Here is a 13,054-nt window from a genome sequence, read left to right as displayed (position 1 = left end):
AATTGCTTTTAATTATGTCAACTCAGGGCTCTGACTGTGGCTCAGCAGTGGAGACTTACCTGGCAAGTGTGAGGCACTCAGTTCGATTCTCAGCACCACATATAAATAAATAAAATAAAGGTCTATCAACTACTTAAAAAAAAAAAAATATATATATATATATATATATATATATATATATATATAATCAGTTTCTGCTACCTTGATTGTAGAAAGATAATTTCAGCATGAAAAAAAACATGTATTTTTGCAGTTTTTTAGGAGAAAATAGTGGCATATCTGCCCAATTAATGTCATTTATCTTAGTCATATAAGAGCTAAATAGTAAAACTAATTTGGGAAGAGAATCAGAATTATAGATTTATATATATTATTTTGTATTTATATTAGTTTGAAGAGCAATAATTTCCAGCAGAAAACTGGAGTATTTCATTAGTTTTTATAAAGTAGAAATCTGATTTTTTTCCTAAGAATCATGTAAGGTTTTGTTTTTTTTTTTTTTTCAAGTCTAATGATAGTTTATAGGACAGTGTATGGTAGGAAGTTGTGCAGGTGAGACTGGTTTGAGAAACTGATCATACTCTTCACTAGTAAGTAGTGTTGTATTGTCTGGCTGACTTCTCTTGTGTTTATGTATAAATTATGAGGAAAGGCATAGGATAAAAAATGAAATGTGATAAGAAATTGAACTTCTTGGGCTGGGATTGTGGCTCAGCGGTAGAGCACTCGCCTAGCATGGGCAGGACCCGGGTTCTACACCAAAAAATAAATAGATAGGAAGGAAGGAAGGGAGGGAGGGAGGGAGGAAGGAAGGAAGGAAGGAAGGAAGGAATTGAGCTTCTTGGGACTGGGGTTGTGTCTCAGTGGCAGAGTGCTTGCCTAGCATGTGTGAGGCATTGAGTTTGATTCTCGGAACCACATATAAATAAATAAAATAAATAAAAAATAAAGGTCCATCAGTAACTAAAAAATTAAAAAAGAAGAAGAAGAAAGAAATTGAACTTCTTTTCTCTAGTTGAGGATGGAGCAGAGGCACTTGACAGTGATGTTGTCTTCACTAAAACTTCTGGGTCTGCAGTTGGCCAACTTTTTTTTTTTTTTTTTTTTTTTGTCGTTCTAATTAGTTTTGTGACAGCAGAATGCATTTTGACTTATTGTACACAAATGCAACACAACTTTTCATTTTTCTTGTAGTATATGATGCAGAGTCACACCATTCGTGCAGTCATACGTCCATAAGATAATAATCTCTTTTCATTTCATCATCTTTCCCAACCCCTATACCCTCTCCCTTCCTCTCGCTCCCTTCTGCCCAATCCAAAGTTTCTCCATTCTTCTCTTTCCTCCCTCCCCCATTATGGATCAGCATCTACTTATCAGAGAAAACATTTGGTCTTTGGTTTTTTGGGATTGACTGACTTTGCTTAGAATGATATTCTCCGAATCCATCCATTTATGTGCAAATGCCATAATTTCATTCATCTTTAAGGCTAAATAATATTCTATTGTGTGTGTGTATATGTGTTGTGTATGTATGCACGTGTGTGTGTGTATGAGTGTATATACACACATACACCACATTTTATTTATCCATTCATGTACTCAAGGGCATCTAGGTTGGTTCCACAATTAAGCTATTGTGAATTGTACTGCTGTAAACATTGATGTGGCTGTGTCCCTGTAGTATGCTGTTTTTAAATCCTTTGGGTATAGACCAAGGAATGGGATAGCTGGGGGAAATGGTGGTTCTATTCCAAGTTTTCCAAGGAATCTCCATACTACTTTCCATATTGGTTGCACCAGTTTGCAGTTTTACCAACAATGAATGAGTGTACCTTTTTCTTCATCCTCACCAACACTTATTGTTGTTTCTATTCATAATAGCTGCCATTCTGACTGGAGTGAGATGAAATCTTAGAGTAGTTTTGATTTGCATTTCTCTAGCTAGAGATGTTGAACATTTTTAAACATTTTTATTTAATTTTTAGTTGAAGTTGTACACAATATCTTTATTTTATTTATTTATTTTTATGTGGCGCTGAAGATCGAATCCAGAGCCGTGCATGTGCTAGGCAAGCCTTCTATTGCTGAGCCAAAACCCCAGCCCAACATTCTTTTTATATATTTGTTGATCAATTATGAAGTATCTGCTCAGTTCCTTAGCCCATTTATTGATTGGGTTGTTTGTTTTTTTGGTGTTAAGTTTTTTAGTTCTTTATATATCCTGGAGATTAGTACTCTATCTAAGGTGCATACGGTAAAGATTATCTCCCATTCTGTAGGTTCCTCCTCAAGTTATTGATTATTTCCTTTGCTGAGAAGAAGGTTTTTAGTTTGAATCCTTCCCATTTATTGATTCTTGATTTTGTTTCTTGTGCTTTAGGAGTCTTGTTAAGGAAGTCTGGTCCTAAGCTGACATGATGAAGATTTGGGCCTACTTTTTCTTTTCTTTTCTTTTTTTTTTTTTATTGGTTGTTCAAAACATTACAAAGCTCTTGACATATCATATTTCATACATTAGATTCAAGTGGGTTATGAACTCCCATTTTTACCCCAAATACAGATTGCAGAATCACATCGTTTACACATCCACTTTTTTACATAATGCCCTATTAGTAACTGTTGTATTCTGCTACCTTTCCTATCCTCTACTATCCCCCCTCCCCTCCCCTCCCATCTTCTCTCTCTACCCCATCTACTGTAATTCATTTCTCTCCTTGTTTATTTTCCCATTCCCCTCACAACCTCTTATATGTAATTTTGTATAACAATGAGGGTCTCCCTCCATTTCCATTCTATTTCCCTTTTCTCTCCCTTTCCCTCCCACCTCATGTCTCTGTTTAATGTTAATCTTTTCGTCTACTCTTCCTCCATGCTCTGTTCTTAGTTGCTCTCATTATATCAAAGAAGACATTTGGTATTTGTTTTTTAGGGATTGGCTAGCTTCACTAAGCATAATCTGCTCTAGTGCCATCCGTTTCCCTGCAAATTCCACGATTTTGTCACTTTTTAGTGCTGCGTAATACTCCATGGTGTATAAATGCCACATTTTTTTTTATCCATTCATCTATTGAAGGGCATCTGGGTTGGTTCCACAGTCTAGCTATTGTGAATTGTGCTGCTATGAACATCGATGTGGCAGTATTCTTCAGGGAATAGTCTGAGAAGGGCAACAGCTGTGTCAAATGGTGGTTCCATTCCCAGCTTTCCCAGGAATCTCCATACTGCTTTCCAAATTGGCCGCACCAATTTGCAGTCCCACCAGCAATGTACAAGAGTACCCTTTTCCTCACATCCTCGCCAGCACTTGTTGTTGTTTGACTTCATAATGGCTGCCAATCTTACTGGAGTGAGATGATATCTTAGGGTGGTTTTGATTTGCATTTCTCTGACTGCTAGAGATGGTGAGCATTTTTTCATGTACTTGTTGATTGATTCTATGTCCTCCTCTGAGAAGTGTCTGTTCAGATCCTTGGCCCATTTGTTGATTGGGTTATTTGTTATCTTATTATCTAATTTTTTGAATTCTTTGTATACTCTGGATATTAGGACTCTATCTGAAGTGTGGGGAGTAAAAATTTGTTCCCATGATGTAGGCTTCCTATTTACCTCTCTTATTGTTTCTCTCGCTGAGAAAAAACTTTTCAGTTTAAGTAAGTCCCATTTGTTGATTCTTGTTATTAACTCTTGTGCTATGGGTGTCCTATTAAGGAATTTGGAGCCCGACCCCACAATATGTAGATCGGAGCCAACTTTTTCTTCTATCAGATGCAGAGTCTCTGATTTGATATCTAGCTCCTTGATCCACTTTGAGTTAACTTTTGTGCATGGCGAGAGGAGGGGATTCAGTTTCATTTTGTTGCATATGGATTTCCAGTTTTCCCAACACCATTTGTTGAAGATGCTATCCTTCCTCCATTGCATGCTTTTAGCCCCTTTATCAAATATAAGATAGTTGTAACTTTGTGGATTAGTCTCTGTGTTCTCTATTCTGTACCACTGGTCCACTGCCTGTTTTGGTACCAGTACCATGCTGTTTTTGTTACTATTGCTCTGTAATATATTTTGAAATCCGGTATCGCTATACCGCCTGATTCACACTTCCTGCTTAGAATTGCTTTTGCTATTCTGGGTCTTTTGTTTTTCCATATGAATTTCATGATTGCTTTATCTATTTCTACAAGAAATGCTGTTGGGATTTTAATTGGCATTGCATTAAACCTATAGAGAACTTTTGGTAATATCGCCATTTTGATGATGTTAGTTCTGCCTATGCATGAACAGGGTATAGTTTTCCATCTTCTAAGATCTTCCTCTACTTCTCTTTTTAGGGTTCTGTAGTTTTCATTGTATAAATCTTTCACCTCTTTTGTTAGGTTGATTCCCAAGTATTTTATTTTTTTTGAGGATATTGTGAATGGAGTGTTTTTCCTCATTTTCGTTTCAGAAGTTTTGTCGCTGATATACAGAAATGCCTTTGATTTATGCGTGTTGATTTTATATCCTGCCACTTTGCTGAATTCATTTATTAGTTCTAGTAGTTTTTTTGTAGATCCTTTTGGGTCTTCTAGGTATAGAATCATGTCATCCGCAAATAGTGATAATTTAAGTTCTTCTTTTCCTATTTTTATGCCTTTAATTTCTTTCGTCTGTCTAATTGCTCTGGCCAGTGTTTCGAGAACTATATTGAATAGAAGTGGTGATAGAGGGCATCCCTGTCTTGTTCCAGATTTTAGAGGGAATGCCTTCAATTTTTCTCCATTCAGAATGATGCTAGCCTGAGGCTTAGCATAGATAGCTTTTACAATGTCGAGGTAAGTTCCTGTTATCCCTAGTTTTTCTAATGTTTTGAACATAAAGGGATGCTGTACTTTGTCAAATGCTTTTTCTGCGTCTATCGAGATGATCATATGGTTCTTATCTTTAAGTCTATTGATGTGGTAAATAACATTTATTGATTTCCGTATATTGAACCATCCTTGCATCCCACTACTTTTTCTTCTATTAGGTGCAGAGTCTCTGGTATAATTCCTAGGTCTTTGATCACTCTGAGTTGAGTTTTGTGCAGGTTAAGAGATAGGGATTTAATTTCATTTTGCTACCTAAGGATTTTCAGTTTTTCCAGCACCATTTGTTGAATAGGCTATCTTTTCTCCTATGTGTGTTTTTGGTGCCTTTGTCAGTATGAGATAACCGTATTTATGTGGGTTTGTCTCAGTTTCATCTATTCTGTACCACTAGTGTACATGTCTGTTTTGGTGCCAATACCATGCCATTTTTGTTACTATAGCTCCGTAGTAGAGTTTACGGGTCTGGTATTGTGATGCCTCCTATCTCACTGTTCTTGCTAAGGATTGCTTTGGCTATTCTGGGTCTCTTATTTTTCCAAATGAATTTCATGGTTGCTTTTTCTATTTCTATGAGGAATGTCATTGGGATTTTAATTGGAACTGCATTAAATCTGTATAATGCTGTTGGTAGTATGGCCATTTTGACAATATTAATTCTCCCTATTCAAAAACAAGGGAGATCTTTCCATCTTCTGAGGTTTTCTTCAAAGTGTTCTGTAGTTTTAATTGTAGAGGTCTTTTACCTGTTTTGTTAGGTTGATTCCCAAGGTGTTTTTTTTTTTCTTTTTTTTTTTTTTTGAGGCTATTGTGAACAGGGTAGTTTTTCTAATTTCTCTTCCAGAGGATTCATCACTGACATACAGAAATGCATTTGATTTATGGGTGTTGATTTTATATACTGCTACTTTGCTGAATTCATTTATTAGCTCTAGAAGTTTTCTGGTGGAATGTTTTGGATCCGCTATGTATAGAATCATGTCATTGGCAAATAGTGATAGTTTGAGTTCTTTTCCTGTTTGTATCCCTTTAATTTCTTTTATGTGTCTAATTGCTCTGGCTGGAGTTTCAAGGACTGTTTTGAATAGAAGTGGTGAAAGAAGGCGTCCCTATCTTATTCCAGTTTCTAGAGGGAATGCTTTCAGTTTTTCTCCATTTAGAATGATGTTAACCTTGGGCTTAGCATAGATAGCTTTTACAATGTTGAGGTATGTTCCTGTTATCCCTAATTTTTTTAGTGTTTTGAACATGAAGATGTGCTGTATTTTGTCAAATGCTTTTTCTACATTTATTGAGATGATCATATGGTTCTTATCTTTATGTTGATTGATATGATAAATTATGTTTGTTGATTTCCATATGTTGAACCAACCTTGCATCCCTGAAATGAATGCCACTTATTCATGGTGCACTGCCTTTTTAATATGTTTTTGTATGTGATTTGCCAGAATTTTATTGAGAATTTTTGCATCTGTGTTTATGAGGGATATTGATCTGAAGTTTTCTTTCCTTGAGTGTCTTTGTCTGGTTTTGGTATCAGGGTGATATTAGCTTCATAGAATGAGTTTGGAAGTGTTCCTTCCTTTTCTATTTCATGGAATAATTTGAGGAATATTGGTGTTAATTCTTCTTCGAAGTTCTTGTAGAACTTGGCTGAGAATGTATCTGATTTTGGGCTTTTCTTGGTAGGTTTTAATGGTGTCCCAATTTCATTGCTTGAAATTGATCTGTTTAAATTGTATATATCATCTTGATTCAGTTTGGGTAGACCATATGTCTCTAGAAATTTGTTGATGTCTTCGAGATTTTCTATTTTATTGGAGTATAACTTTCAAAATAGTTTCTAATTATCTTCTGTATATTAGTAGTGTCCATTATGATATTTCCTTTTTCATCACGAATTTAAGTAATTTGAGTTTTTTCTCTCCACTTTGTTAGTGTGGTTAAGGGTTTATCAGTTTTATTTATTTCTTCAAAGAACTTTTTGTTTTGTCACTTTTTAATTTTTTTTTAATTGTCAGTGGACCTTTATTTTATTTATATGTAGTGCTAAGAATTGAACCCAGTGCTTCACACATGCTGGGCAAGCACTCTACCACTGAGCTACCACCCAGTCCTGTTTTGTCAGTTTAAAAAAATATATTTTTTTAGTTGTAGATAGGCACAATATTTTTATTTTATTTATTCTTATGTAGTGCTGAGGATTGAACCCAGTGCCTCATATATGGTAGGCAAACACTTTACCACAATCCCAGCTCCTTGTCAATTTTTAAAATTTTTTTCTATTGTTTCAGTTTTATTGATTTCATCTCTGATTTTAGTTATGTCCTGTCTCTACTTTTGGTGTTGAATTGTTCTTCTTTTTTGAGAGCTTTGAGATGTAATGTTAGGTCATTTATTTGTTGATGTTTTATTCTTTTAGTGAATGAGCTCAGTGCAATGTTCCTCTTAGCACTGTCTTCATAGTGTCCCAGAGATTTTGATATGTTTTATCAGTGTTCTCATTTACTTCTAAGAATTTTTTTTATCTCCTCCCTGATGTTTTCTGCTATCCATTGTTCATTCAATATTATTTAGTCTCCAGGTGTTGGTTTATCTTTGGTTTTTAACTTGACTTGGTTTCTTCTTTGTCTTTTTTTTTTTTAATGTGGTGCTGGGGATTGAACCTGGTGCCTCACACATGCTAGGTGAATGGTCTACCACTGAGCCACAACTCCAGCCCTTCTTTGTCTTTTTTTAACTGTAGTTCCTCCCTGTGCTGATTTGCATTTTCTTCTCATGGACTATTTTGCTGAGGATGCTCTGTAGTGCAAGCTTTCTAGTTGTAAATTTTTTGAACTTTTGTTCATTATGGAGTATTTTTTTTCCATTATCAAATCTGAATCTTAATTTTGCTGGATGTAAGATTCTTGATTAGCATTCATTTTCTTTCAAAGCTTGGTATATATTATTCCAGGATCTCCTAGCTTTGAGGGTCTAGGTTGAGAAATCTGCTGAGATCCAAATTGGTTTCCTCTTGTATGTAATCTGATAGTTTTTTGTCTTGGGGCCTTTAAAATTCTATCTTTATTCTGTATGTAGGCTATTTCATTATAATGTACCTTGGTGTGGATCTGTTGCAATTTTGTTTATCTGGTGTACTATAAGTCTGTTGTATTTGATTTTCCATTTCATTCTTCAGGTTTGGGAAATTTTCTGATATTATTTTATTGAATAGATTGTTCATTCCTTTGGTTTGTATCTCTGTTCCTTCCTCCCTAAAATAATTCTTAAATTTGGTGCTCTCATGTTATCTCATAATTTGTGGAAGTTCTATTTATGGTTTCTTGCCATCTTCACTGTGGGGTAAACTTTATTTTCAAGATGATATATTTTGTCTTCATTGCCTGAGGTTCTGTCTTCCAAGTGATCTAGTCTGTTGGTGATGCTTTCTATTGAATTTTTAATTTGGTTTATTGTTTCCTGCACTTCAGGGATTTCCAGTTTTTTTTTCCCCCCCAGAATCTCTCTTTATTGAAGTAATCTTTTGCTTCCTGCGTTTGCTCTTATCTCTTTATTGAAGTGATGTTTTTCTGCCTGTGTTTGCTCTCTTATATCATCCTTTACTTCACAGATTATTTTAATTATGTACATTCTAAACTCCTTCTCCGACATTTCTTCTACTGTGCTGTCAATGATTCTATTATTGTAGCATCTTGGTTTGTTTGGGGGCTTTCTTCCCTTGTTTTTTTCAGATTGTTTGTGTGTCTTACCCTCTAGCAGTGCAGATCTGAGATGTTAGTTTCTTTTTTTTTTAATATTTATTTATTTTTTTTTAGTTATTGGCAGACACAACATCTTTGTTGGTATGTGGTGCTGAGGATCAAACCTGGGCCGCACGGCATGCGCACTACTGCTTGAGCCACATCCCCAGCCCTGAGATGTTAGTTTCTACCCTATACACTTATAGTGTCCCTGCAGGTTTCCAATACCCGTTTGCACCCAATGCAAACAATATGCGGACTTACACCAAATAGCTCCTATTAAGATGTTTACAGTTTTGTCACAATAAACAGAAATAATGTGTTCGATTATTATCTACAATATAAATAGTAGGTTTGTGAAGGCTCTACATTTTCTAATGGTAGATAAGGTGGGGTGTGTAGCATGAGATGTTGATGAGTTAGGAGGTAAGAATATAGAGTTATTAGATTATAGAAAGCATGAAAGAGGAATCAAAGAAGTTGGCTTTTGTAAGATCTTTGCTTAGCATCTTGATGGCCATCTTAAGTGATAGCTGCCATTTTAAGAAAAATTTCAATTTCCTGCCCAAGGGTGTATCATTACTCCCTCATACCAACCCCACCCTTAAACTTAAACCCCTGCATTAGGAACCACCGGGCTCTAATCCCTGAGCCTGTCCCATTATAGTCCTGAACTCCAAGCCTGTTTTGCTTCTCTCCTTCTATGGAGAGATGTGCCTTTATTTGTCAGCTCTGACAATGTGTATCTCTGCCTGGTCTCTGTCTTTCATTTCTCACTCACCTGCCTCCTGGTTCCTCATTTTCCTTTCAGCTTTTAGCAGGAAAAAAGAGCGAAAGAGACTCCAGGGAGACAGATAAATGGCAGGAAAATTATATAGAGAGTTAAAGAAATTAAATAGCAAAAGAAAAAGATATAAAAATAAAAGAATATACAACAAAACTATAAAATACTATTCAGACATCTCATTCTTGAGTAGTCTGATGCATGGAAAGTACTTGGTTTCACAAATGTTGGGGTTGTGAGGGTAGGAAAAAAAAGAAAAAAAATCTTGAAGAAAAACTGAATGATTGTTTCTGTTGGAGTTCAATATCTTCCCTGTTTCCCTTCTTATCTGAAAGGTGGGGTTGTCTGGAGTTATCTTCACCCTCAGGATAGTGAAGGTTACTAGGCTTGGGAGGATTAATTTTGGAGGTGGAACTCCTGGAGGCAGGATATAGCAATTGCCGGGCCCCATTGGAAGACCTCTCCTTAGGAATTTCCTTTGGGGTTCACTCATGTGAGGTGGGATGGGAGCTTGGTCTTAGCCCCTTATATTACCTGTAGACCCAACAATTCCTGGTCTGTAATGTAGTCTCCAAACTGTATCTCTTTTGCTACTTCCCAATCAGGAACCTCTCTCTCCAGAAGTCCTGAACGTTGAGCACTGGGACCTGGGCATCTGTCGTGGAGAGCTGTTCTGTATCAGGCAGATCAGGACCAGGCATTGAGAGCTGCAGGCTGGCCCCGTGGCTGCAAGTGCTGGGCTGGGTTGGTGACTGGGGAGTTTGGGAGACTGTAGGTACTTTGATGTTGGGGTTCTAGGCCCCTGTCAGTGACCCAAGATGGAAGCTTTCCCAACTAAAGTTGGCAAAGGCAATAGTGGAGGTCACCTAAGATGGTGGCAGAGGTGTTTCAAGATGGAGGCAATCGTTTTGAGAGGTGGGGCAGCACGGGTGGGTCATGTAGTGATGTTGGGTGGCCTATTTGGAGATGTAGTGCTGTGGCAGGTGTTGCTGCAGTGGATAGCTTTCTATGGCTGGTGTCCCCAGGTAGAGGCTACCCTTCGAGGGGGCTGTGGTGGCGGTTCCAGTATTCTAAGATGAAGGTGGCAAGGGGAGCCCTGCGTTGGTAGGTGTGGAGCCGGGTGTAAGAGGTCCAGCGGGGGGACACAGGGGAGGAGGTCTGGCATGGCAGGCAGGTACACTGTTTCTTGTCCCCTAGCCTTCTCACATGGGTGTTTGAGAATGTAGTGACCTTCTGTCCTTTACCTGGCAAAATATTGTTCTTTATGAAGCATTGCTTCTTTAGGAAGTTTTCCACCTACTGGAGCAAAAACTGTCCAAATCTATTAAAATCCATTTTTCACTTCTATAGTAGCTGCAGGTGTGATGTGACATTTCCTTCAGCGTTCTTTGCAACTTTATGTAACTATGTGACTAAACTTAGCAAAGAAATGTGAGCAAAGATATATGTGCCACTTCCAGGTTTGTGTTTTAAATAGATTAATATGCCTACTCTTTTTTCTGAAAGAAAATGAAACCTTTCTGTCTCAACCTAGATATGACTGTGTCCCAACTTTGATGAAACAGATCAAAGAACTACATCTTAGGGCAGTGCTAATCAGTATGGCCCACCAACCACCTGCATTTCTTAAGCTGTGATTGCACCATACTGAGATAAGGAATTCTGTTTGTTCAATTTGTTTTCTTTTTTTGCTAGCAGGTCTTTATCCAGTGTTTATTATTAGTGAGAATTAGCACCTTGAATAGTATTGTCCTCGTATATAGTGGAGATCCAAGGTGGAAGGAATTGTATTCAATAGAGTTTCTTGCGTATATGGAAGACTTGAACTTGATTATTATGAGATATAAACTTCTCTCATTTGAACCACCAAAAATTCTTGGAATATTTGATATAATAATGTATCCCAAATAATACAGCCTTGTGTCAGTCTCATTTAGATTCATCTCTTCTTTGGTTTCATGGCACACAGTGCATATATCAATTAGTATATGCCATATTACTTTAAATTTGAAGTTTACTCATTCATCTTCCCATGAGATATTGTACTCCTTTACATTAGGGACATTATCTTATTTATCATTGTAACCTAGAACAGTGCTTGTTAAATAGTAGATGCTCAAGAATATTTGTCCAAGTGTATACATGTTTTATGTTATTAATGTATGGCATAAATAAGGATAATCAATGAAGAAGACATAAAAGTAGCATTCTGATCAGTGCTATAGTAAGAATAGGATCTCTAAAATTGAAATTGTAGCGAACGTCTAAAAGACCACTGCTCAATAAAGAATAAAAGAGACCTAGAAATAAAAAGTCAAATGAAGAGGTTCTCAGGGAGAAACTATACTCAATTAAGTAATTATATTCTTCTTTGAATATATATGTATGAATATTTAGTGAGCTTCTGTTTTGTAGTACTGGGCATTGAATCCAGGGTCTTGTGGGTGGTAGACAAGCACTCTTTAACATTTAACTACATCTCTAGCCCTAGTGAGCTACTAGTTTGGCTAAAAGACAGATACTTTTATAAAAATGCAAATAAAGAATTCTTTTCTTTGGAGAATGAAACCAAAGTCTCAAAAAAGACTTGGAGAACTTAAACAAAACAGGTATCAGGCATGAGACGCTATAATGAAGTCAGGGAAAATAAAGGAAATCCTATATAATGAAAGGCGGGACCTTCCATTCACTCCTTTCTCTACTTCTTCAGAAAGTAGCTGTCAGGTACTATATCTCTGTGCCCTTTTATAGGAGATTAGATAGTTCCTCTCAGGAGTCGAAAGAAAAGATTTACACATATTCCCAAAGAGTCACACATGTTTCCAGTCAATCAATATGCAGTATGGGGTTTAGGGATATAGCTCAGTTGGTAGAGTGCTTGTCTCACATGCATAAGGCCCTGGGTTCAATCCCCAGCAGCAGCAGCAGCAGCAGCAGCAGCAGCACCACCACCACCACCACCACAACCACCACCACTACAACAACAACAATCACTATACAGTAGACACTTAGTGGACAAGCTACATTTATGCATAATTTCCAGTTGGCTTTTAGTACTTCATTTGTTAAACAGGTTGGCATTTGGGGAAAGCCTCCAATGGAATAGACTGAGACCAAAACACATAAGTTCAAAAGAGAATCTTGAAGGAAATAAGTAATATTGAAAATAGGAAATGTTAAAACAAAGCGCTGTAGGTAATTGCATCCGAGAGGTAAGAGAAGATGTCATAAAAGGATCAGAAAAAGAAAGTGCTCTACAAATTAAAAATATGACAGACATTTTTAGTGTAATTTAAGAAATACAATTTCTTAAATTTAAGAAATACAGTCTCAAGCTTATAGAAAAGTTGCAAATTTAGTACAGAGAACATTTTTTTCTTTGACCCATTTGAGAGTAAGTTGTTAGCTGTAAGCTTCATGAGTTTTGAATGTTTTACTGTGAGTTTCCTGCAAACAGACATTTGCTACATTAATATAAAGTAGCCATTAAAAGGAATTAGCATTGATGCATTACCACCATCTAATCTTTGGTCTTTATTCTTTGTTACTTGTCCAAATAATGTTTTTTATATCAAGAGGATCTAGTTTAGAATCACGTGTTGTATGTAATTGTCATGCCTCTTTAATCTTCAGTATAAAAAAGTTCTATAGACTTTGACTTTCTTTCTCTTGACTTTGAC

General features: G+C 36.6%; 1 protein-coding gene across 1 annotated transcript in view; it reads left to right on the top strand.

The window, feature by feature from the left end:
* Positions 1 to 13,054, top strand: part of Zfyve9 (zinc finger FYVE-type containing 9) — a 193,515-nt gene that overhangs the window by 67,274 nt on the left and 113,187 nt on the right. The gene's annotated exons all lie outside the window — the stretch shown is intronic.

This window comes from Callospermophilus lateralis, chromosome 7, assembly GCF_048772815.1.
Source record: "Callospermophilus lateralis isolate mCalLat2 chromosome 7, mCalLat2.hap1, whole genome shotgun sequence".
NCBI classification, from domain to species: Eukaryota; Metazoa; Chordata; class Mammalia; order Rodentia; family Sciuridae; genus Callospermophilus; species Callospermophilus lateralis.
The sequence above is the reverse complement of the archived record's forward strand: the minus strand, read 5'-3'. Positions and strand labels throughout refer to the sequence as shown.